The following is a 27,375-nucleotide window of genomic DNA, read 5'->3' as shown; positions in this document are numbered from 1 at the left end:
TTGATTTAGCAGGAAGGAAAGTAGAAGTGATAATCACATATAAGAAGTTGTGGCCATATTTGTAGACATCTACCACATTACCTATCATCCATTTTTACATTTTTCTCCTTAGTAGCAGAATTCTGATTTTGCTTAGGTATCTGCCCTTCTACTATAGTCAAGGGCTTCAGGTAAACCCAAGAGATTCAGGCCAGGAAGGTGGACTTTGATTGTTTTAAGCCACATGAAGTGGTCTCATTTTTAATGCAAATTTAGGTATAGATTAATGATAAAATTCTGACCAGTGAAATTTGAAAGGAAGCACATTAGGAAGTTTCTGGGAAAGGTTTTATAGCTCTTAAAAAGGAATATGGGAAGGACCTAGTCTTTTCCATCTCTGGATATTGCTGTGTCTGTTTGATAATCAGGTCTGTTACATGCATGAGAATCAAGCTAACACAGAGGAGAGAATAGAGTCAAAAGACCTACAAGGGTTGTCTGGATTGATGGCCTTCTAATCCTGAAGTTCCTTTATTCAGAATTGGGTGTTCTATTACCTTCTGTTGAAGCCTCCTCTTCCACGTGAAGACTATGCGGAAAGATAGAACAATAGAATTGCAAATAAGAAAAGTGCTTATATCAGCTTTGTGTGGTGCATGCTTTACAGAAGACTTGAGAGGAAAAGCTATCTGCTGAAAATTCTCAATGGGTGGTGTTTACTTTCTTGGTGGAAGTGCCACAGTCTGGTGTCTAGAAGTGAACTTTGCAAACTAAGGAACCTAAACTTGCTAGTTCACCAAGAACAACTGCATCTTTCAGAACAAAATTTATGTTATCCCAGCTTATATGATGGATGCATAAAACTTTTAGGCTACCTTATGAGTTACCCAAATCCATAAGGTGGCATAAAACTTAAATGCTAATTATAATTTATAATAAACCCTGTAAGTATTGAGGAGTGAGGAACTTTGAGGTCATCATGATGTGTGCATTCTGGAATCAGAACAAGAGGAACTAGATGAATTAAATATTTAATAGTGGCTAACATAGCCTGATTCATCTACTTTACAGTGAGAATATTTTGTCAACAGGAAACATCAAAAGTCTGATGACTAGCCATTCTGTGCATCCATTTTTGTATTAAGAATGTTCTTGCCAGAGGAATGGGATATAGCTGAAGATGCCTGATTATGACCTTTTCTTCCTTGGGTGATGCTAGGGTAGACATAACCAGTGATGGCCTCTGTTTTTCATTTAGTCCCTGTTTCCATGACTGACCACACTCTTTTGAAAAATCCATTATGTCATCCTGGGATGATAGTTTTAAATTGGTTCTCTGAACAGAAACTGATCCTTGATAAAGTTTAAATGGTGTGTGACAAGTATAAGTAAAATAAGAACACGTTTATAGGAACGCCAACATATAATTCCCGCTCTGATTGTTCATGTGTAGGCATACCACACATGAACTTTTTCCCTTCAGGAGTCACCTTCTTGAGCGTCTGTCCTGAAATATCCACTGTCAGTTGCTCCTTAGTTCCTTGTTGAGTTCCCATTTCCACATGGACCATGATGTGGGTAGATCATGGATAGAGCCCTTCCTTGGACTGTCTCTCTCTTTGCACTGGCCACACTTCCCTCTTCTCCTTGGTCTGTTCCTCTTTTCTCTGTCCCATCTAGACACTAGGTTGTAGTTATATATCCATATATTTGTCCAGGTAGGTTAGCTGCTAATACACATCTCAAATATCAGGAACTTAATGCAGTAAAAACTTCTCATTCCCATAAAGTCCTGGGCAGTTCTACTGATTAGATCTCTTTCATGAGCCTCTTTCAGGGGCTCAGGCTTCTTCCATCTTATACTCTGCCATCTTCAGCACAAGGCTTTGTGGTTACTACAGAAGGAGAAAATGAGGAAGAATCATAAATAACAGATGCTTTATGAGCCTATCCTAGAAAGGGCTTACCTCACTTACCCACATCCCATTGATATGAGCTCAACCATGTGGCCTTCACCTGCCTGCAAGGGGCTTATAATTAAGTTGTGTGCCAAGAAGAGGAGAAAATTTCCTAAAATGGATTTTAGTGAATTTCATCTGAGATTTCTAAAAATAATAAGAGACTTAAAAAAAAAAAAAACCCTCCCCCCAAATTGCTCCAAAATGATTATCTATAGGGCTCAAGGGAAAAGCTTATCAGTAAATTATTTATGTGGTCTCTTATGGACACATGGATTACTTAATATTACTCTCTTGATTTCAAATGGAGGCTTTTCTTCAAAACGCTGCTTTTTCTAAATTCTGTTTTTTATGGTTTCTTCTCCATTATGCATTGTGCACTTTCATCAGTCTGATTTATTCAGTTTGGAATGCTACCCTGAGGTAAGCACTATAGTAAAGTGTTCAAGGTGGTCTTTGACACTCCGTGAGTCCAGGGGAAAGTCCAATCAGATGACTTACAGATAAAGCCATGCATTCTTCCTGATTGGCCAGACAGGTTGTGTATGTATTTACATCCATCAAAGATATATAGCATGTTCTAAGGTCAAATATTAATTATGAAAAACACTATAATCTAGATCAGAGATTTGATAAACTATGGCGCTGGAGGCCAAATTTTTGTATATAAAGTTTTATTAGAACGCAACTACACTCCTTTATTCACTTATTGCTATGACTGCTTTCATGATACAATGCCAAAGTTGAATATTTACAACATAAACCATATAGCCCACAAAGTTTAATATATTTATTATCTTGTCTTTTAGAGATGTAGTTTATCAATCCCTGGTGTAAACTAAAGGTAGAAGTGTCATATGCCTAAAGTGCCAAATAAGGAATGTTTATGAGTAAAGTGAATCTGCACAAAGCAATATGATTTTTGTGGAGCTGAAAAGGACAGTCAGACCTACCTGAAAGTATTACATTTTTTATAAAGTTTTATTTATTTAAGTGATATTAACGTCCAACATGGGACTCAAACTCATGACTCTGAGATCAAGAGTCACATGCTCTCTGACTGAGTCAGCCAGGCACCTCTGAAAGTACAGTTTACAACATATGAACTAAGTCCATTAGGATGAAGAAAAGCATTTTCCTATGGCTCATAATGAGCAAGGCTGCCTTTCTACAAACAAGCTTGGTCACTAGATGTTCCTTTATTATCTGAAATAGGGTCACTTTATTTACATCACCAGCACCTGAAGCTCTTATCCACACCCATCCTCAAATTGTGACTGCTTAGATTTCCTTAAATAAGAAACTGGTTATACTCAGCCATATCCCATAATTGCTCTTTCAGCAACACAAAGACTAGGCAGAACTCTGACATAACAGCTTGTTAGGATTTGATTAAATGCTTAGCATGGACCATTTTACTCCTTGATCCCTGGAGAAAGGGATTTCATCCTTCATGATATTTTATTATTTGTTGTTCTAATGTCCTTCCTTGGCAAATTTATAACCTGGCAACCCTGGATTTTATTTCATTTTGAAATTTTACTTGTTTATGAATTCTCAGTGTATGGGAACCATTGACGCAAGTGACATTATAGCATAAGATGACTTTGCTGACTTCTGTTCTGATCCATCATTAGTAAATTTATATAGTGTAAACTCTCAATGGCAAGCTTATTCTTCTCATTTTCAAGTTTTTAGGAACTTCTCCCTGAAATCAGAACTCATTTCTAAGAGCAGTACCAAGAAGATAATGCTTGTTTCTGGCTCAAGCTTAAGCAAGGGAAACCTGAATCCTAGAATGCCTTATGTCTCGGAAGTAATGTCAAACACAGAGAAAGACCTTCAGAACTATGTGTGCAGCAAGGACAAGAAGGCAGATATTACAGAAGTCCTGCTTGAAGGACAGAAGTGTAGAAAATTACCTTTAGTTAATTTCTACAATGTGTAGTTCCTTTAACAAAATGTAAAAAGTAGAGTTTACCATCACCAATTCATGGATTAGTGATTTAAACCCTACCATGATTGAACTGACGTGCTCAAGATCAAGCAAGCAATAAGTCAGTGTGACTGAAGCAAAACTTATTTCAGATTAGAGAAACAACTAACATTTCTTCTTTTATTTCTCCTCTCTTTTTCTTGACACAAATATTCATCTCTAAAGTGTAAAGGGCTTTGAAAACTATCCTAAGACGGTTGAAGCCAACTTAGAGAAAGAACTTAAGAAAAAATTATCAAGTTTTTTACACACTCAAATAAATCTTCAGGTGAAATCTATCCAGGGGTATTGGAACAGCATGTGATATGTAGAATTCTCTTACCAACTTTAGGGAAATCATGGATAGTAAGAGAGTTTCCTACATGAGAGAGATTTCCTATAGAAAAGATGGGATGTCTACACATCTCCACGGAGAGAAAAAGACGGATTAGAGACACCAATGAATTAAAGAAATTCCTGGAAAAATTTATCGGCTTGATCATTGGACAGAACAATCATTGGGTCATTGGTAAGTTCTTAGAAAAACAATAATATTTCATGTGTCAGTTAGTTTGTAGGCAACAGAAATTGGGAGGCCCATTTTATAGAAAGAAAAGCCTAGTTTGCATTGTATAATTGAAAGGAGCAAACAACCATACCTTCATCTTGGTATAAACTAGTCAAAAATCCCGAGTCTTTAGAGAGAAGCTGTGATTGGCCAAGCCTAGTCACATCTCTGCCCCCTGACCCTATAAAGGCGATAAAGGGAGGCTCTGGACCCTTGGGTGATTATGAGGTAGGAAGCTAGATTTGCCCGTTTGCTAAAGCTACAAACACAAGAGGGTTATAGCTCATTCTCTAAAAGAAAATCAGTATGTTTTTTTGGAAGGAAAACAGGGTTCTAAACTACAACAAATTGAGAAAGAAATTGGAGTCGTGACATGCTTGCCTCTTTCATTTTTTCAAAAATGTTTTTGGACAAGTAGATATTATGTCGGTGATCCATTATCAAAGTCCTTGTGAGAGTCTTACGATATTCTTGGAACAAGATAGAAAAATGGAAACTGGCAGATGACAGATACATTCATAGCTAACAGAACAATATGAAAACAACATTGAATTGAATCTCAACAAAGATCAAACTCTTGAGAGAGAGTGCCATAGTCTTTTCTAGCTCAACATGATAAGGAGGCATTTGAACTGGAAAAATGAAGAGGTAATGCTTTTCTAATTGTAAGTGGCAGAAACACAACCAAAAAATTTCACAAGTGAAGCTACAAGCATAGCTTAAATTATAAAATTTGCCTGATGTGATAAAAGTATTGTCTTTCTCATCATCTCTTGGCTCTGTTTCCTTTCTGTTGGTGTTATGTTATACAGGCTTCTCCACCTGATGTTAAAGATGACCCTCATAATTCTATTCTTACATTCTGTCAGGTTAGTAACATCAGAAGAGAATAAATCCCAACAGAAGCCCTGAGATGATTCTCATGGCCTGACTTAGTCATGTATTTAATCCCGAATCAATAATGATTGGCCAGAGTGATAGAATATATTCTAATTAGCTGGCCAAAATCACATTCCCCTTCATGGAACCAGGGCATTAGATGAGCTCCATCTAAAGTACTTGGATAGAGAATAAAGAAGAATGGTTCTCAAAAAAAAAAAAAAAAAAAAGAGAGATCTTTGTTACAAAAAGGAGATTCTGAGTAGACAAAAATAATGAACATCCCTTAAAACATAAATGTCTATTAAAGCATGAAATTGAGAGAAATGATTAATATTGATAGGCTAGAAGTTCAAAAAATTTCAATAGGCTAGTGGAGTAGGCTTAAACTAACAAAATTAAATTCAATTAGGATAGATGGAAAATTCAATGTTGGCACCAAAATCTCAGTTAAATAAGTAATTATGAGGTAATTTGTTTCAGTGGTAAATAATTAAAGTTTTAGTTGTCTACACATTCAATTATTTCTTAATTAAATTATCTAAAAAGCTAATGCAACTCTAGGTTGTTTTATGAAAACTAAACTGCCCCAGCAATGTTGATCCCATTGTATCATGCACTGCTTGGGTCATTTTGGGTATCTATGTTCAGTTCTGGGCATTGACAGTGACAAACTACACAACCAGAAGGAAGTGCCCATAAGAAGGACAGATAATTTCTTGCCAAGGAAATTACTCACATAATATATCCCAAAGTCAAATACAAACATTTTCTCCATAATTCATATCCTATTTATTACATATTCTAACAAGCTGACCATGTCATATCTAGAGAGTTACATACATTATCCAGTGATTTATCTAGTTTACTCTCAGACACTTGGTATGAGAGAAGCAATGTATACCTTTGCTAAGTCTTTATTGCCCAGGGGCAAATCAGTTCTTTAAAATATATTTTATTAAGCACACACATCAAATTGCAAATTCTCTTGGCTTTGATACAAAAGAAACTAGTCATTAAATGTCTTTTTAACACAGAATCACATTATATCTATGTGGCTATGAATACATGTACAGATACAAACCAGTGCATATACTGTGCATTTGTTTGGCAAAACCATTAGGGAAGTATTTCTGCATAAAAACTAGTACAAAAGCACTGTCATGGTTCAAAATCATGGGAAGGACTGTGTTATCTTAGTTGTTCCTTTTCTGAACCTTCCTTTAGCGACACATTAACCTCTGTACTGTTGACTACAGCACAAACCAGTTTCTCTCACTTCCTGTTATCCTGCTCCTACCTCAGAGTGAGGCTCAGAGAGTGTCTGAGGGGAGGGAACATTTTGCTACAAAGGCAACTGGCAAACAGGAAAAGCAACCAGCTTGCTGGTTACAGGTTAATAAGGACAACAGAGAAGTTCCTTAGACTGCCCTTGGGCTGGTCAGTTTCCCTTGAGAAGCTTAAATTGTCCTTGGGAAGCTTAAATGTCCTTGGGAAGCTTAAATTGATTTGTAAAGACAAGGAAAAGTGTTTTGGCCAGCTGTAAAACAGAAAGAGCTCATGGCTGAATCAGTCAACAGTTACAGAAATGTTCATGGTTAATGGAGGTTTGGTTGTGGAGATGTGATGAGGCTGGCGTTAGAACACACTTTGGGAGCCAGGAAGCTCAATTGCAATAATTTGTGTTTGTTAGCTAAAGAAATTTATAGGCAACTTCCATATACTATGTCCTTTTTTTAATGTGCCTAAGCAGTTAAATTTTTAAGCATGGATGAAAATCAATCTATATTATATTGCTTATTTTCTTGTCTTTTTAGATAAAAATATGTTGAACAAAATAGAATGTATCTTAAATAATACAGTTGTGATCATTATGAACATTAGGTTTTGAAATAACAGGCCAATATACAGTAATTACCATTTTTTGAAGTTTATTGTGTGCCAGGCACAGTGTTAAGCACTATGCAGAACTGAGATGATTTGGTCTATAGAACAATCTTGCAAAGTCAGTGTTGTGCCCATTTACCTGATTTACATATATATAAACTAAGGTCGTGAAAGTTTAAGTAACTCACATGAAGTTAACGAGTAGATGGTATCCACAGAACTAGAATCCAGGTGAACCAAGGTGCAATATTCATGACTGAAACCCAGGGTTTATCTTACAGCAGTGTTCTCAGAGCAGTGCTGTACTGGTAAGTGTTTAACAACCAACTTTTCAGAAAAAAGAAGCATACACACACATTGATTGTAAGTTTTAGTGATATAAATACTGATAACTTTGTTATAAATTAGATATAGCTGCTCGACTATCACGGAATGCTTTTGGTAATTTTTACCAAACTCTTGATACAAACTTTCAGAAGAAAACATAGGAGAAAATCTTTGTGACATGGAGCAAAGTAGGCAACCGGGCAAAGAAGTTTTAAAAGAGAACAATTCACAAAAGAAAAAAGTAGATTTCAACAAAGTCAAAAAGATTTTTATTTCAAGAGATACCATTACAGAAATGAAAAGTAAGCCATGGATTGGGAAAATTGGTGCAGATCACATATTGACGAAGAACTTATATCCAGAACGTAGAAAAAAACTCTTAAAATTCAACAGGAGTAAAACAAGTACTGCATTTAAAAAAATAGGCAAAAAACTGACAGTTTACCAAAAAGGATATAGGGATGACAATTAAGCACATGAAAGCATGTTCAATGCTATTAGTCATTGAGGAACTGAAAATTAAAGCTCTGATGAGATACTACCGTACGGCTTTGAGGCCAAAGTTTTTAAAACGTGGAAAATACAAGTACTGACAAAGATACAGAGCACCTGAAACTGGGGGAGTGCAGAATGGTATAGCCTTCTAGAAAATGGTTTGGCATTTTCTTAAATAGTTAAACATACCCTTATTACCAGAGTAGCCATCCTACTCTTCGGTGCTTATCCTAGAGAAATGAAAACTTACATTCACACAAAAATCTGTATGTGATTTTAGTGGCTTTATTCATGATTGCCTGAAACTCTAAGCAACCCTAGTGTCCTTCAGCAAATGAATGGAAAAACAAACTGTGGTATATCTTTACAATGAAATACTACTCCGTAATAAAAAGGGAAAGATTAGCAAACATACAACTACATAGATGTGTCTCAGAGGCACTTTGCTGAGGGAGAGAGAAACCAGTCTCAGGAGATCGCATACAGTATGATTCCATTTATATAAAATTATCACAAAGAGAAAACTGTGGAGATGGATGAATAGATCAGTGGCTGCCAGAAATTAGGGGTGAGTGGAAAATATGATCACAGAGGGATAGCATGGTGGTTTTTTGGTATGATAGAATTTTTTCAATTCTTGTGGTGGTGGTGGTTCCATTAATCTGTATATGTTACAATTCTCAGAACTGTGTACTAAAAAAAGTCAACTTTATTGCATATTAGTTTTTTAAATTTCATTAAAAGTTAAAAGTTAAATTAAGGTTAAATTAAAAGTCAATGCATAATAATATTAAAATCTGACCTATTGAGCCATTGAGACCTACAGCTACCTAAATGTTCTGAGCCTTGAAATTCCACCATGCCTTTACTTAAAAACAGAGTAGGAGACATAATGTTATAATTTGTTTTAAGACAACTATTTGGAGTTCTCAGATACAGGAAGAAAAACACTAAAAGGTGAAATTTTTGACAACTTGTTTTGAGGCTTTCTATTTTGAAAGACTGAAGGAAGAGAATTAGCCATGCAGTGGATCTCAGGAAAGATGTATGAATCTTGCTTTTTGGATCTGGGATCAAGAGCTGTAGTTACCTGATACCCCTTTGCTTGCTGTAATTCTCTCTAGCCTATGTGGCATCTGAATTTGGTTAGTGTATTAGTCAGAGTCTAAGTAGGGATCAGAAACCACTTGATTATTTAAAACAGAAGTAATACAATGCAAGAAATCCATTACACAAGCGATAGAATCTGGAAACCAAACAAAGTACAATGAAACAACCCAGAAATGAATAACAGTTGGAATCCTCTACCACCCCTGCTGGAAGGACAGAGGGAAGAGGTGCTTTTATTGGCAACCAATAAAGAACTGGGATCACATGGCAAAAGATGGAACCCCAGCAGGCCACATAGAAAGCCCACCAGGAAGATGCACCCCATGGGAGGGATGCTGCCCAAGGCAGAGAAGGAAGGGGAGAAATACCCTGGTTATTCTCTTCCTATCTCCCTCTAATCTCCCAGTAATGGTTCCCATTGGCCAAGCCAGCTGATGTAGGATACAAAAAATGCAACATGACAAGAACAACCCCCTCCTTCCAAGATAAAGAGCAGATCAGAAGGGGGCACCTGGGTGGCTCGGTCTATTAAGTGTCTGCCTTTAGTTCAGGTCACAATCTCAGGGTCCTGGAATCGAGCCCCTTTGGGCTCCCTGCTCAACATGGAATCTGCTTCTTCCTCTCCCTCTGCCTTCCCCGTCCCTGCTTATGCTCTCTCTCTCTCTTGCTCTTTCTGTGTCAAATAAACAAATAAAATCTAAAGGAAGGAAGAAAGGAAGGAAGGAAGGAAGGAAGGAAGGAAGGAAGGAAGGAAGGAAGGAAGGAAGGAAGGAAGGAAGGAGTCAGTCAGAGGAAATATGAAGGATGGATCTATAGAAAAACAGGCCTGGGACCAGCCCATTCAGCCCGAGACTGACCACAAATAAAGTGCTTACCGGTCCTGATTTTTGGACTCTACATTCTGAAAATGGAAGATTCGTAATCAAGTTGGGAAGTCCTCTGTCATCTTTAACAGCTATGATGGCAGCCATGAGGGGGAACTACATCCTTTGGGGGAGCTTTATTACAGTACTTTCAGATTCTCAGCCTTGCCGTATGAGCCACTTCAAGGAGAAGGCCTTCTCACCTTCCAGGTGAGGCATTCTTCTGTCATGACATTTGCCTAGTGTGCTCCAAGTCACAGTTCACTTTATTCCTCCCCTGTTACACACCATACAAACCCATATGACACCTAATAGTGTCCCCCACAGGTTGCTTGTTTTAGGTTGTTTGTCCCTCTTCTTGATGTGGACAACAGAATCCAGAGTTCCTTGAACATTTCATCAGCTCTTCTGTCATTTCCCCAGTGCTCTCTGATGCCTCTTCCAGGACTCTCTAACTTCCTTTAAAAATATGAAAACAATGACGATGGAATTCTAAACCACCTTCCATGTCTCCCTTTCTCCAGTAACTCCTGAGGGAAATTTTTGTGGGGCAATAGCCTGATAACCACATATACTATGGTAGAAGTGCTTTCCAATAGTATCAGTCATAGTTCAATCATGGGTACAGATGCCATGCAGGGTGTTCTAGTAGAAGGAGCTAATATGGAGAACTAGTTACAGTGGTGTTGTAAGAACTGAAAAACCAAACAAAGGCCACTGAGACAAAAACTTGAAGCTGCTATTAGTCTTAGTAGGGCCAGGAAGGCAAGAGAAGAATTGAAATGATCAGAGCCTCCCACAGGAGGTAAGTGACAGCAGAGGCTTCAGGATAGGAGCAAAAACCAGAAAGGATGTACAGTCAATGAAGCTGAGAGAAAAGGGAATAAACACTCTGATTCACCTTCCCCCTGCTCTCCAGTCTCCCCAGTGCCTTTTATTTGACTAAACCAAGCCAGAAGTTAGTTGGCAAGTGAGTCTAGTAAGTGAAGTTTGTAGAGGAAGGACAGGGAAAAGATTTAAGAGCAAATAAACAAATCGCCAAGCTTACTAGTTGTAATGTGTTATTCTTAAGCTTTGTACTTTCTGATAGCTCTGAGATTTCTGCTGTTACCCCAAAACCTTTACTGTTCCTGAAGAGTCCACTCTGAGTGCCCCAGCTTCTTTCTGCTAGTGGTTTAAAAGGCATGCAGATGCAGAATGTCTGTCCTAGGACTGGGTCTAGAGCATCGATTCAGTTTCTCATCTAATGTTAAGTCATAATTTAACAATCTGTTGTGAACTCTACCTTCCAGCCCTTACCCCTGCCCTGCTATTCCCCATACAAATACTGCGTTGTGTTTATGGCCATCATACGTGGGAGGGCACATTGGTGCAGATGTTGACGGTAGCAGAGCATGAATGCAATTGGCTAGCAAAGATTGTGTAAACTTTCGGTATACCTTTCACTTAAAGTCACTGAATGGTCTACCGAAGTACTTCGGTTACAGGTAGACCTCTCTTGCCTCTTTCTGCTCCTCCATTATCTCTTTATCTTTTCTATTGTTCACCTTCATGGAGTCTTTTTGACTTCCTTGCTGATTCTAACCTCTTCATGTGTGAAGAGCAGATACAATTATTGAAGCGATTTATGTTTTGTTTGTTTGTTTAAGTAAATGTCACACCCAGTGTGGAGCCTAATATAGGGCTTGAACTCATGACCCTGAGATTAAGACCTGAGCTGAAATCAAGAGTCAGACATTTAACCAACTGAGACACCCACGGTCCTTGGAAATGATTTATGTTGACTGTGCAAATTTATGAAATGTTTCCAAATTAACATTCTTGCTAGACTCTTGATCCATACTAATATTTATCTCTCTCTCTTTCTGAGTGTGTATCTTTAGCTTCCTTCAGATGGTATAACTCTACCAGATTGAGTCTTATTCCAGAGAGCTTATTAAATTATGCTTGTTCTGTTTCTATTTGTGCTCTATTGTAGTATTCAGTTTCCTCTAACTAGATTGTGAGGTTCTCTGAGGGTCCCCATTCCCCCAGTACAGAGCACTGCCTTTGGTGGACCATAAAACAAAAGCACTGTCAGAGCTCCTGACTTGATTGATTTGAGAGGGGAGGTGCTGGAGGGAGCAGCAAGGAGTGCTGACACAAGGCTCTTCACACTGGGCCATCAGGCACTACCTGGCACACCCCCTACTTGCTCAGAAAGGAAACCTGAAGGTGCAACTCTTGCATTGCCTTCCAGGCCCATGACTTCTTTTCTGGAAACTGTCAGAACCATCAGCTTGCTTCCACCTCTGTTGCTCCCACTCTGTCAAGGCTCCTTGGACAACTGCAATGACTTCCTCTCAGTTATCACACTGTAGATTAGTTTGGCATTGTTATATAAATGCAGTCCCAAAGCATGAACCATTCAGTTTCTGGAATCTTTTGCTTGACATTGTGCTTATGGAATTTACCATGTAGTTGCGTGCAGCCATAGTTTATTAATTCTCTCTGCTGGATGTTATTCCATTGCTTTGCTTGTTGGAGTGGGTTTCTATTTCTTGCAGTCAAGCAAGCCATGACTAAGGAAGACAGTAAAGCATGAAGCTGACCTTCCCAGAGAAACCGCAGGCATGGAGTAAGAAGTCCCTGAGGAGGTCTTCCCTGTCTTTCCCTCATCAAGCTGGGGACATCCCTTCCATATCCAGTGAACTTTAGAGCAACACTGAGTTTTGCTGAGTGGGTAGAGCTCTGTATGGCCTCTATCTCAGCTTCTGGCACCAGGCCAGAAGATGACATTTCTTCTCTCCTTCCATATTTCTTTATCATGTGGTTGTTCATATCCAAAAATCTTACACTCTGCACTCTCTCATCAGTAGAATGCTATAGAGTATTAATGCTTTGCAAGCTATTGTGTTGAGCTTCAAAACTGCCATTTTCTTGTGGTACTCCAAAATACCAGAGCCATGAAGTTGGGAGAATGACAATATGTATTTTTGTGTAAGATCAACAAATCATTTACTGGCTCTTTGCCAATGTTTCCAGGATTGTGACCACTTCATAGAATCAAGATGTCTTTTCTCTTTTTTCATAATTAGTTGAGATAAGGGACCAAGTGAAGTCACTGTGATTGAAGCAAAGATTCCTCTCATTATGCACCTGTTTTCAGATATACAATTCTGCTTGGTAAGAGTAGCATAGTGTAGATGGTACAGGCTTCTATTATGTAATTACATTCTGTTTTCCCCAACAGTAATAACATCTTAAAGATCACAAGGGAGTTCAAGAGGAAACATTGTGTCATTTTTTTAAAAAAATGACACTAAATAAATTATTATTTAGAATATATCTGAGAGATGGGTTGGCATTTCCAAAGACAGTAGAAACCAAGGCATGATAATGCCACTACCTGTTTTTCTTAATATTCTATAGAACCTTAGTTTTGAAGGCTTACTTGTTAGCCATCTTTATCTCCTTGTTCTTGTGGCAGGTCTTCTCATGGGATGTCTTGTAATCCTATTGACTCTTGCCCATAAATGGGGACATTTTCTAACTAAACTAAGGCAGCATTTGAGGTATTCACCCTGAGAAAGTTAAAAAAAAAAGTAGTATTTGATATCTTATAGTAGTATTTAAGCACAAATTGGCAAAATGAATTCATTATCGGAGTCCCCTCCCTTCCTCCCTCTTTCCCTCCCTCTCTTCCTTTCCTTTTTTTTTTTTTTTTTTTTCAGAAAAATCAGAAATCGGATGCATAGAAAAGAGGTGTGGATAAAAGACCTACTCAAAGGTGAAGGCATCTTCAGACGGGCTGATCTCATCAAGATTGACTCTTGTCCTTGTGCGACTTTTCTTCTTTATTTCTATTTCTGTCTTTCTTGGTCCTTCCACCATTTCCCCTCATGCCTTCTCTCTCTTTTCCCCTGCCCAGGATACAGATACAGATTTTTTGGGTAAATTTTATATAGTATTTTCTTCAGGGGTTAGAGTAGAAAAAGAAATGATGACAGAAATAGCTGTGAAGTAAACATTTATTAATTAAGAACTAAATTATCAGAAATTACAAATTTGAAATAACTGAACATGTCTCAAATATTATAAAATCACAAAAAGTAATAGGTTTTTTTAAATCAACTGCTTTATGCATTTTCCTATACAGTTAGGTACATTCCACTCACTGCCTCTTTGTGTAGAAATGGATTTGGTAATGTTTTTCTTGTAAAGAATGGAAGGATGATTTAGTCTTTAGCCTAGCATGCTTGATCAAAATTTATTTTTTTATTATTGACAAAATGCCCAGAACATGTCACCTCATGCATAAGTAAACCCAGGAATTCTGATAAATTCTGTTTCACTTGTTCTTCATCAAGAAAGAAGAAAAAATTATGTAGGCACATTTATCATTGTTTATGTTGAGAAATAGAGTATTTTCTGATAGAACTTGCATTCTTGCATATTAACAGGTTCTCCATGAGAATGGAAGCCTCCACTCATAAATCCCCAGTGTGTCTTCTGGTTCCCTACATTCAAGCCTTATTTCTCCACTGCCCAAGCTCTGGTGTCAGGTGTCACACACAGATGGTATGACATGACCTGGATCCTGGATCCTGTACCTCGGTAAGAGACGAGATTACAGTAGTAATTGGCAGTGGACACATTTCAGGGGCCCGTTCCTATGCTGGGGAAGAAAACAGTCACATATTGTATATTATGTAAGTGACGAACTGCTTAACTACTTCCTACTAAATGAAAATTATACATCCCTGTTCGCCTTTCCCTTATGCAGACCCTCAAAACCCCCACTCAGTATCATCTAGCACAAAGAGAAGCTTAATAGAGCAGAAGTCGGAGTGGAAAACAGTCTTTATTAATTATGATTACTAATGATGAATCATAATTAATACTAATGATTACTAATATCTTTCCTTTGAAAGATATTTTTCCTTTGAAAAATTTGCAAAATCAAAAGACAATACAAACCATTTCTGAGTTCTGTTCCAGGGCTTGAAGGGGCCTCTGCAATGAGGACCCTAACACTTAAACTTCCTGGAAAATCTTCCTGTGTTCTCCCTGTCAGCTGTAGGCTTTGTGCCCTGGGGTTTTCTAACCCCAGCATTGTCAAGCTTCTGGGCCTGAGGAGGTCCGGGCCCTCTGGTGGGACGATACCATGTGTCCTGGACAGATAGGTCTGACCACACGTGGAGATGGGCATTGCTCCTGGACTTTCCAGGCAGGGGAGGTGTAACCGATGGCTGGTGAGGTTTGGGCTCTGGAAATTTGGTCCTTTCAGTGTTTGGAAGCTGAGAGACCCATGTAAATGATTTGATAAGAAGGCTTGTACTGTGCATTTAATTCCTCAAAAAGTTTTCCTTTTTTTCTCATTTGATTGTCCCACTAGGAGATAGAACTAAAAACTTGGATCCTGGATTTTAGTTCTAAACTGCCTGTCATAGTCATGTGCCCTTAATAATTCTGAGCCTCGGTTTCATCATCTATGAAGAAAGTGAGTGAACTTGGTTCCCTTGGTTCCCTTCCCTCACTCACATCAGATTTTTTTCTAGGTCTTAATATTACGTCAATTTCATATGTGATATTGCAGTCTGTGAGGTTATAGTCTAACTACTAGGTTTTGTCCACTGAGTATTAATAAATGCTATTGAGTATGTATTGTGAATCTGGCAATATACTAAGTGCTTGACATGTATAATTCCCCAGTAATGTCTTGGAGAAGATGTATTAATCACTTCATATGTCTCAGTTTACATAAAGAAATAAATGAATAAGTAAATAGAATAAAAATAAAATAAGTTCTTTTTACAAAGCCCCTATCAAGCCATTGGACATGAAATGCCATTAAACTGAACAAAGTATCTAGTTAAATCCTCTTAAGAGAGGTGAGTGATATTACGGTCTTCCTTATTTTAGAAAAGAAGAAACTGAGGCACAGGAAGTTTAAGTGGTGATGTGTCAAAGTCATGCAGCTAGTGCGTGCCATGGTCATTGCCTCAGATTATCCTTGTGTCACAGATGAGAGCAATTAAATGATTTACCCACGATTATGTCGCCTGTAGATGTCAGAGATAGAAGCAGAAACTCACTGCCTCTAGATAATGGGATAACTAAGAAAAAGCAACTAACGAGATAATTTCTATTCGCCACATAAGGTTGCCAATTATTACCCCAAAAGAAAAAATTTTGCCCTTGCTTAAGTTTATCTGTTGTTAAAAGGGAAGATAAGAGTATCTACTTTATATAAAAAGCTAGGAAGTAAAGAAAAAAGGGAAATGACTTAATTTTTGAATATGGTTTTAATTAGTGATTTATACAAAAATTAAGAACACTTATACAAAAAAAAAATTGGATAAATCTGCTCTCCTGGTACCAGATAAGAAAGAAATGACCAGTGCTACTCTACCTCCTGGGCATCTCCTGTTTATATAGGTAGGATTTATCTCTGTGCTCCACCAGGTGGTGCTCTAGTGAAGACATGGTGGCAGTAAAGCTCTCCAACCCCCCAGCGCTTAGGCTTGGAAGTATTTTGAGTAGGTTAAGTGGTTGCTCCTGAAAAGAGGCTGCTCAGTCCAAGGGCTATAGTTGCCCATTTTGCCAGTAAGACACAGCCTGTAGATAGCGGAAAGTCCACGAATAGGAATGATCAGACAAGGACAGTGATTTTAGAAAAAGGCCCCAAACATCTTACAAGGAGGTGTTAGAACAGTGCTCTTGGATAAGCCCAGTGGTACTAGTATCAGGATTTGAAGCTTGTGTCTCTGCCACTAAATTGTGACTTTTTCAGAGAATCTCATGCTTCCCTGGACTGCAGTGTCCTTATGTATAACACGAGTGTGTGTGGGGGGGGGGCGGGGGAGTAGGCACGGGGACAGTTAATCTATATTAGGATTCCTCAATTAAGGGATCGTGGACCCAGTCCACAGAGTTTGTGTTCCAGCCTCCTGACATCTTGTGAAAATCTGTATACACACATTCTTCTGGAAAGAAGGTCCGTTGCTTTCAACAGATTCTAATCAGAGGCAGTGAGTCCCCAAATGTAAACCATATCTGCATGAGGTGATTTTTAAGGTTCCTCTAGCTTCAATATTCTATGAAGCTATAATTTTTCTGGACAGGAATCTATGGCTGTCAAGCTAATTGGATTAAGTCCCTGGACAAGTTCCAGCTACATCCTTTCTTATGCTCTCTCTAATGGTTTTGCTGGGGTAGTCACACCTAGGTCCAAGGAGTCCTGCAACACCCTGTCTGGTAGATTAGGTGGCATGTCATGTGACTGATGTAGTTCATTAGGGAAAAGTGGCAAGAAGAACCAGAGGAACTATAAGAGCAACATGCCAGATCCCACAGGAGTTCAGTGGTGGAAGCAGGTGCTAATTATTATCCTTTGGACGAACAGGATATGCATTTTTTGGGAGTGGGTAAGAATTTCTGGTTAGACAAGCTCCAAATTCTTTGGCCTACTTAGAAGGCACTGCCAGTTCCATCAGCGAGGATGAGATTTTGTTTCCTGATGAACACCTGCTCAGCCAAGAAGGAAGGCCCAGCAAGGAAGTGGGAATATTATTTTCAAAGGCATTGTCATTCAAATAAATGCTCCTTCCAAAACCAGGTTAAAACTGGGAGGGAGTGTCATGGTCCCCTCCTTTCTGGCTCAGAAAAAAATATCTCTTAAGACATTTTTTTTTTTTTTTTTACAGGAGTAGGTTTGGTAGCTGAGTAATGTAATTAAATAGATTACCAACAGAAACTGAGATTTCATCCTGTCCTAGATATACATTACTTGTGAAGGGAGGAGCTTGGAGAAGAAGGATAGAGATATTGATTGGGATGCAACCAGTGTAGAACCCCGTTATTAAACAGAGCACACTGTCCATGCCTTGTATCAGGAGAGTTTTGAAATATGGTGATTCTGGGAGTCAAGATTAGTGCTTAAGGAAAGGAGCTGGAGAGACAGGGATTACTGCAAAGTATCAGAGTGTTGTCTATAATGTGGGTTGGATAAGGAAAGGCTTCTTCCTAGGACTTTGGAAGATCTAGACCGATTACCTTTCAGAACGGTCTGACATGTTGCCTAGGCCAATGGTCTCAGTCCTGGCCACTCATTAAATTCACCTTTTAAAAAATTACTGATGCCTTGGGACCACCTAAGCTCAATAAATCAGAATCTCTGAGGGTGGGGCCTGGGCATTGCTTTTTTTTTTTTAAATCTCTCCTGGTGACCTTAAAATGGCATGGCTGAGAACCACTGGCTTAACTGGTGATGGGAAATATGGGGCATATACACCATTCACCCCTTCACAATCTCAATGTGTTGAACAATTAAAGAGTTCTTTGTGCAATATCAGGATTGGACACTGTCTGGTGCATAGCAGGTGCTTAATGAACAATTACCCAACTGAGTGGTAGCGGGGGAGAGGGGCTGGTGATACCTTCCATCTCAGTGTCTGAATTTATTGTTTTACATGAAAAGGCCAATGAAAAACTATGATTTCTACTAACTACTTTACTGCTATTTGAACTTTTCTTCCTCTCTTTTTTGTTCTTTCGGCTCCTTTCTCCCTTTCTCTCCTTTCCTTGGTGTCATATATGCTAACTCCAGGGGGTTGGGGCAGAAGCCAAAGGCATGAAGGGAAGGAAGAAGAGAAGAGCAAGAACCAGCATCACAGTTTCCTTGACTGTTTCAGGGGAGCACATATCTTTCTCCCCCACTACCATGCTAATCTCAAAGAGAAGGAGCTCTCTGTGGCTCTCAAGAAAATCAGGCTGAACCAATGAGTCCAGTTGGCCTGAGGAGGTAGTAAGATTTTCAGAATGATAAGTAAAGGCAATGGAAAGAAAATTAGGCCACATAAATATCTCTTTCTAAAAGGAACCATCTCTTATTCTCCCACCATGCTGACAGTGATGGGCCTTGATTGTGGAAGTCCATGTTGGATTCAGGCAATGGGAATACAGCCTGTGACGAAGGGTAGGCTCACTCCAGACTTTAGAGGAAAGGGACACTCCTCATGTAATGAGGGTGTTCTCTTTGGAGGGTCAAGACCATTGTTTGGGGGGAAGAGAAACAGTAAACTTTTTAGGTTCCTTCTAGATTAGGCCTTTGGTTAAGAGGACAAAAGAAATATTTAAGACTCACAGAAGGGGCACTCCTCATGTAATGAGGGTGTTCTCTTTGGAGGGGCAAGACCAGTGTTTGAGGGGAAGAGAAACAGTAAACTTTTTAGGTTCCTTCTAGATTAGGCCTTCGGTTAAGAGGACAAAAGAAATATTTAAGACTCACAGAAGGGCCAGGTCAATTCTTAAAGGACTCAGAGACTTCCTGGAAGTAGAATGTCCAGTAGATCCTTCAGAAAGGTTTTCCTTACTTATCACAGCTTATAAAAGCATAGATTTATTTATTATCTAGCCTCTCATTACACTTGTTGTTCCATGAGGGTGGAACTGTGAACATTTGTTTTACCACTGAATCCTGTTGCCTTACTACTGGCAGGTAGTAGCCACTCAAAGTTAGGTGTTGAATGAATGAAAAGGTGCATGAATGAGGTGAATCTAGTGTGTCAGTCATCTGCTGGTAGGAGATTCAGAGATTTTTTATTTGGCCATGTCTGAAGGGAAAATATGATTAACCACCTCTTTCTTCTTACCATGTCCTTTACTGTTTTATGTCATTGCATATACATTCTTATAGCGTTTACTGCCCAAAGAGGCAGAGAATGAGTGGTAGAACTTATTGTTATCCCAGTTTGTTTTTCATTTAAAAAATCAATTTTTTGTTGTTCCTTCCTTAATATAATTAATTGTCTTAATTTAATGAGGAATTTTTGAAACCCTCAATGTGTGTCATTGAAGGACAGACATAGAAGGCCCAGGCTAAGTCCTGTGAACCCTCCTGGAGCCCATAGTCTAGAAGGGGGAGATCATTGGTGGGACAATTTTGAGAGCATTGCTAGGTTTCAGGGTACTACAGGGACACACAGAGAGATACCTCACCTGGATAAGAGTGGCTTCCAAGATATTTGGAAGGAAAACTAGGGCAAACAATGCTTTGAAACCCAAGGGGAAGGTCAGCTCCAAGGAGGAGAAATGCCTCTTCCTTGAGAGTGGGTAGGAATAGATTGGAAAGGAACCTGAAGACAGGGAGGCAATAAATAGTTGCAATAAATAATTGGTAATAAAGATGGAGGCCTAAAATAAGGCAGTATGTGGGAATCAGGAGGAGGGACAGATAAAATTTGAAGGAAAGTGAGGGAAAGAGGATTGGACAAAAGCTAGTGATGAGACACATTTTTGGGATAATGGAAAAACAGGAGTCCATGAAGGAGAAACTAAAAGGAGCATCTGTAGCAGGAGAAAACCAGGAAAAGAGGAACTAGGAAGTTAAATTAGTAAACTGTAAGTGGAGGGAGCAGTCAGCAGTGTCAGACGTCGGTGACTTTGGTGGAAGCAACATTAATGGTGAAATGGGGACAAAAGGCGGATGATGGGTGAGAGGAGTAAAGTGCGGACAGCTTTTCTAGATGCTTTGCTAAGAAAAAAAAGGAGAGGTGCCATGGTAGCTAGAGGGAGATGTAGGGCCAAGGTATGGATTTTTGACTAGAGGAGTATTTTCCATTTGTGTGGGCTGAGGGGAAGTGTAAAGAGAGAGATGGAAGACAGAGGAGAATAGGGTATGCATTTTATCGTTTTCATATGGATTCCATCCTTAAACACTTTTCACCTTTAATGACTCTTCTCTCTTAAGCATTTTTAGAGTCTCCTGCTACAACTGTTCCTAAATTAGACTGCAAGCATTAGATAGCGCCCAACCAAATCTGATCTGTCATTCCCACTTAGCAGGTTCTGGTAGTTGGGTTCCTTTGTCCCTTGTTTCCGGGATTCTTAATCTGGTGTTCCCAGATCCCAAAGGTATCCATGGATAGAATTATATTTTAATATAATTAATTTTCTTCATAATCATATGTATTTAATTTTATGCTTTTGGGAAAAAGCAAATCTGAGAAGGAATGTATTACTGGCTTCCTGGTTTGCCATAGAAGTCCATGGCACAAGATACTTAGAGTGACAGCCATGACAAGCCTTGTATCTAGGAACACTTTCTTTGGCCTCCTTTTTTTTTTTTTTTTTAAAGATTTTATTTATTTATTTGACAGAGAGAGATCACAAGTAGGCAGAGAGGCAGGCAGAGAGAGGGGAAGGGAAGCAGGCCCCACCTGCTGAGCAGAGAGCCCGATGCGGGACTTGATCCCAGGACCCTGAGATCATGACCCGAGCCGAAGGCAGCGGCTTAATCCACTGAGCCACCCAGGCGCCCTGGTTTCCTTTTGATCACGCATTCACCTCCTTGGTTTCTGACTGATTGATGAATCAAGGAGGTTGATAGACCTGAAAAGCCTTATGCTAGCAATTCTCCAATGATGGGTAAGAGTCACCTTGAAAAAGGAGACAAAAAAAAAAAAAAAGAATTTCAAAAGCCCGTATTTTGAAATCTCACCCCATGTGAGCTTGATTTAGTTCATTTAAGAAGACCAAGAATCTGCATTTCAGAAACAAGATCCTCAGTTAGTTTTGTTGTATATGGCCTTTGGACAACATGAGGAAACATATTCCACACTTTTCTCTGGTTTTTAAAAAATGTGTCTTAAATACTTTTCAGTTTTATAAAATATTTTCAGTGACTTTGGGAAAGGGCCATGTCCTCAAAATTAAACCTTTTTAAAGTCTCTCAAAAGGAACATTTCCATCTCTAATATTTACACATGTGAATGAACCAACCTTCACTGCTGTCTGTGTTAAGTATTCTGAGAGGCTCATCCATCACAGTCACAGAACAGCATCCACATCATTGGGAATGGGGGAGGGGATGTATGTATGGAGCCTTGCAGGATGGGAGAAAAGGGAGGGTGTTCATTGAGAAATAAAGTTTTAAATTTTTGAAAATAACAAGGGTTGCAAAGTACAGGAAATGAGTTTAAGAGAAGATCAAGTATAGTAGGTAATGATACAGCCAGGAAAAAAAGCCTAAGTAACACAGTTGGCAATTTTTTCTTGTGAAAAAGCCACAGAATAGACCATGAATTCTGTAATACCAAATCATCAGGCAGATTTTCCAGGAAGTTGCTCCTCTTATCTGCTCAAAATTTTAGATGATCCCAAGAGACATGATGTGTAAAGATGTCGCATCCTGAGGAGAGCTGATAATTACAGCACTCTGACAATACTAGTCTGAGCTTCAACTGATGGTTGAATTTTCCATATCTGCTTAATGATTAATTCCAAAGAACAGTGGAGCCACAAATCTTCCATATCTGGGAAAACCTCAAGTGGGGCCTTCATGTTCCTATCTTTCTGAGTTGAAGAAGAAATTCATTCTTCATCTCCTAGTCAATGGTTCAGGCCAGCTTCTATTCCCAGGTTTGTCAAATTCCTGCCAACAAAGTTGAAATGGAGTATTTCAGCACTTTGCAGCTAGTTGAGGAATTTTTGCCCTAGGTTTAGAAGTAGAGCTAATAAGACAGAAGAAGTCTCTAGTATCTACACTTAAATAAAAGCCTATATTCCAATCATCACATGAATTGAGTCTCTGCATCTTTTGACTTCTCAATGATCTTGATAAAGATTGTTTATTATAAATTATGATAAATTAATATGATTATGATAAAGATTATTATCTCAATAATCTTATAAAGATACATCAGATGCTATACCTAATATCAAACAGTCTGTGATCCTTTTGGTTCCCCGAACAATGTCTAGTTAATGGTGCTCATTGACTATTTTGGTTAATCTGAAAGGTACTTGAAAGCAGCTCTTACATTTCTTGGGAATAAAAGAATTGACAAAAGCATAGTATACTAGTTCTCCAGATCTAACAAAACCATTTTGCTATCATGATAGCCACTGATGGGCAGCAACCATCAGTTAAACAACCTCAGCCTATGGATGGCAAGACGAAACAGGATACATTTCTGGTACATTTCTCTGACCTAATAGGAGTTCAAAATAATCTTTAAGGTCATATCATGGGTTTTTTTTTTTTTTTTAGATTTTATTTTTAAGTAATCTCTATACCCAACATAGGGCTCAAACTCAACAACTCCGAGATCAAGAGTGGCATGTTCTACTTACTGAGCCAGCCAGGCGGCACCCTGACAGGGTTCGTTACTTATCAGACATTGGTGTCATTACTCATGAAGAATTTTTGGATTCTCCTGCTCCTCTGCCTCTTTGCACCAGGAAAAGCTATGTGCAGAACACGTTCTTCCCATGTTCTTATAGTATAAGTGTTTTAATTATATGTTTTTTAAAATAGTGGTGAATAGAGAATATAATCCTAAGTCCCTCTGGCAGAGTCTTGATTGCTACCTAGTAGATGCTGTCTACCTTTCTTTTTGCTCACAGAGCCCTCCTCTTAGTAGACATGGAAAATGCCAGACACGTGTTTTTTCAGTCTTCCTTGCAGGGAAGCTAAGGGCATGTGATGTATCCTGGCCGGTGGGACCTGAGGGAGAAGTTTCTTCAGTAGATTTCTGAGTATTTTCTTCTGTAATAAGAGGCTGATATTTGAGACGTGATCTCTTCTTTCTGCACTTACTGGGTTTAAACCCACTTTTGTGAGGATATGTGCTCATAATTGTGGCAGTCATCTTGTGATGATGAATAGAGAACCAAGACACTGACAGTGAATAGACTCAGTGCCCTGACATGGTTGGGCTGCTCAGTTAACATACTCTGGAAACGTCTGCCTCTGGACATCTTATGAAGTTCAGTTTCATATTGAGTTATCTGCAGTCAAAATCTTCCTAGCAATGCAATTATATTATTTAGAAATTAAGAATAGTTTTCTTTTCTCCATTCATTCATTCATTCATTCAATAATGCTTGCTGAGTATCCACTAAGGATTAGGCATGGGGATGTCATGGTGAGTGTAATAGACATTGTTTCTACTCTTCTAGGGATTTCCATTCTAAGGAAGGGAGAGAAACTGATTAGGGGCTATAATATATAATACTTAGCTTGATTTTGTTGGGAGTTTACGGTCAGAGAAAGCTTCTCTGGGGAAATTTTGTTTGAGCTGCTATCTGAAGAATGAGTGGGAGCTAGTTAGGTGAATAGGGTTGTTCTCAATTTGCTTTTGTGACTTAATTAATTTAAAAAATAATCCCTAAGGACCAGTAAAGTTACTGAATAGAAAGAATCACAAGAGAAAGAAAAGTTACCCACAGTTGTCACACTGTGTAGCCAACTGTCTCTGCCGTCAGGGTTGATCAGGCAGGATTTTTGTGCACCCTTGTCCTGATCCTCCTACCACGGGCCCTCTGCAAACCTTATTGTGATCATTTTTATAAATAGAAAACATCATAGTGTTTGTGGTAGCTGAGGTCAGGGACACCAGTTTTCATTTGCATGTTGTGCTCATTATAAATGATCTAATAAATTATCCCTTCTGGCTAAGAATTTCCGTAATTGGTTTTAGCCCGAAGGCACTTTTTTGTTTGTTTTAAACATTCAGCCATTTTGATTTATGTGAATGTGAAAATATCTACTTTTTTCCTGCTTATAATCCAATCTACAGAATATTATTTAGCACAAGGAAAACTCCAAAATAGCTGAACATTTCCACTTATTTAGATTTCACCAAGGAGTCCCCAGGGTAGAATGAAAACATCTCTGAGCTGGAGTAGTTTTACAAAAACTGCTTAGAGCTCAACAGCTATTTCTGTACTTTCGGAATTCTGTAAACATATGGGGGAAAATCTGTCCACAGTTATGCCGGAGCAGTGCCCGGGTCCTGAATTCTCCTATCGTTTCATTGTTGAGAAGGGCTAGAGCCCGAGGTTCAATGTCTGTGATGGAAAGGCCCTGGGGATTCTGCACCGTTCTGCTTTTGCCCTGTTAGACAAGGCCTCCTGTTCTTTCTTCCATGAAAAATATGGTTTTCTTTTTCCTCTTACCTTCCTTCCTCTCTTTCTGCCTGCTTGCCTTTCCCCCTTTTTCCTTCCCTTCCATCTTTCTTCTTTCCTCTTTTCCTCCTAGAGGCATCACATTTTCTGATTTCAAATGATTTTTCCCAGAGCTAGAACAAGAAGTCCTAAAATTTGTATGGAAACATAAAAGACCCTGAATAGCCAACACCATCTTGAAAAAGAAAAAAATTAGAGTTATCACAATTCCAGACTTCAAATTATACTACAGAGCTATGGTATTCAAAACAGGATGGTACTGGCATAAAAACAGACATGGAGACCAGTGAAACAGAGTATGGAGTAAAGAATATAATCCACACATTTATGGTCAACTAATTTCCAGCAGGGATGCTAAAAACACACAATGGGGAAAGAATAGTCTCTTCAGTAAATGGTGCTGGGAAAACTGGATATCCACATGAAATTGGACCCCTGTTTCACATTACATACAAGAATCTACTCAAAATGAATTAAAGATTTAAACCTAAGACCTGAAACAGTAAAACTACTAGAAGAAAACATAGGAATAAAGCTTCTTAATGTTGGTCTAGGCAGTGATTCTTTGGAAAGAACCCCAAAAGCACAGGCAAAAAAAAAAAAAAAAGACAAGTGGGATTGCATCAAAGTCAAAAGCTTCTGCAGGGCAAAGAAAACGATCAGCAGAGTGAAAGGCCAACTACTGAATGGGAGAAAATATTTGTAAACCATGTATCTGATAGAGTTAATATTCAAAATATGTAAGAAACTCAAACAACAGAATAGCAAAGGAACCTAACCTGATTCAAAATGGGAAAGAAGTGCATAGGTATTTCTCAAAAGGAGACATGCAGAAGTCCAATAGATGTATGAAAAGGTGCTCAACATCCCTAATCATCAAGGAAATAAAAGTCAAAATCACAATGAGTTTTGACCTCACACTGGTTAGGAGGGCCATGCTTAAAAAGGTAGAAGATGGCAAGGGCTGGTGAGGGGAGGGTGGACAAGGACAAAGGAAAGGAACTGTTTGTTTACTGTTGGTGAGAATGTAAATTGTTACATTGGAATGGAAAATAGTATGGAGATTCCTCAAAATTTAAAAGTGCTATATGATCCAATAATCCTTCTTCTGGGTATATAGCCAAAGGAAATGAAATCAGTATCTCAGAGAGACAGCTGTACTCCCATATTCATTGCAGCAGCATTCTCAATAGCCAGGATATGGAAACAAACCAAGTGTCTATTGAGAAATTATGAATAAGGAAAATGTGGAACAGACATTGGAATATTATTCAGCCTTAAAAAAGATGGATATCGGGGCGCCTGGGTGGCTCAGTGGATTAAGCCGCTGCCTTTCGGCTCAGGTCATGATCTCAGGGTCCTGGGATCGGGTCCCGCATCGAGCTCTCTGCTCGGCAGGGAGCTTGCTTCCCTCTCTCTCTCTCTGGCTGCCTCTCTGTCTACTTGTGATTTCTCTCTGTCAAATAAATAAATCTTTAAAAAAAAAAAAAAAGATGGATATCAGTGCATCTGGGTGTCAGTTGGTTGGGCCGCTGCCTTTGGCTCAGGTTGTGATCTCGGGGTCCTGGGATCGAGCCCCACGTCGGACTCTCGGCCTGGCAGGGAGCCTGCTTCCTCTTCTCTCTCTGCCTACTTGTGATCTCTCTCTCTCTGTCAAATAAATAAAATATTTTAAAAAAAGATGGAAATCCTGCTATTTGTGACAATATAGGTGAACCTGGAGGACATTATGCTAAATGAAATAAGCCAGTCCCAGAAGGACAAATATTGCATGATCCCACTTATATGTAGAATCTAAAATAGTTCAGTTTGGGGTGCCTGGATGCCTCAATAAGTAGAGCATGTGACTCTTGATCTTGGGATGGTGAGTTCAAGCCGCACACTGAGTGTAGAGCTCACTAAAAAAAAAAAAAAAAAGTAAAAAATATGATAAAATATTTGAACTCATAGAAGCACAGGGTAGAATCATGGTTGCCAGAGGTTGAGGGGTGGGGGAAATGTGGAGATGTTGGTCAAAGGGCACAAAATTTCAGTTATACAAGATGACTATGTTCTGGAGATCTAACGTATAGCATGGCAACTCTAGTTTACTGTATTATACACTTGAAATTTGCCCAAAGTTTTAACCACACACACACACTCAGACACACACATACACGTACCTACACATGCAATACTATGTGAGGTGATGGATATGTTAATTAGCTTGATTTTGGTAATCATTTCACAGTGCTTATGTATATTAAAACATTAGGTTGTTCACCTATGTATGCATTTTTTATTTGTCAGTTATACTTCAATAAAGTATATTGTATGCATTTTGTATGCATTTTTTATTTGTCAGTTATACTTCAATAGAGTTAAACAACAACAAGAACAATC

General features: G+C 38.8%; 1 protein-coding gene across 7 annotated transcripts in view; it reads left to right on the top strand.

Moving 5' to 3' along the window:
• The window catches only part of LOC309871454 (uncharacterized protein), a 255,814-nt gene that overhangs the window by 156,775 nt on the left and 71,664 nt on the right, over positions 1-27,375 (top strand). The gene's annotated exons all lie outside the window — the stretch shown is intronic.

This window comes from Mustela nivalis (genome assembly GCF_964662115.1).
Source record: "Mustela nivalis genome assembly, chromosome: 8".
NCBI lineage: Eukaryota > Metazoa > Chordata > Mammalia > Carnivora > Mustelidae > Mustela > Mustela nivalis.
Note: the sequence above shows the minus strand (reverse complement) of the source record. Positions and strands in the feature narration are given on the sequence as shown.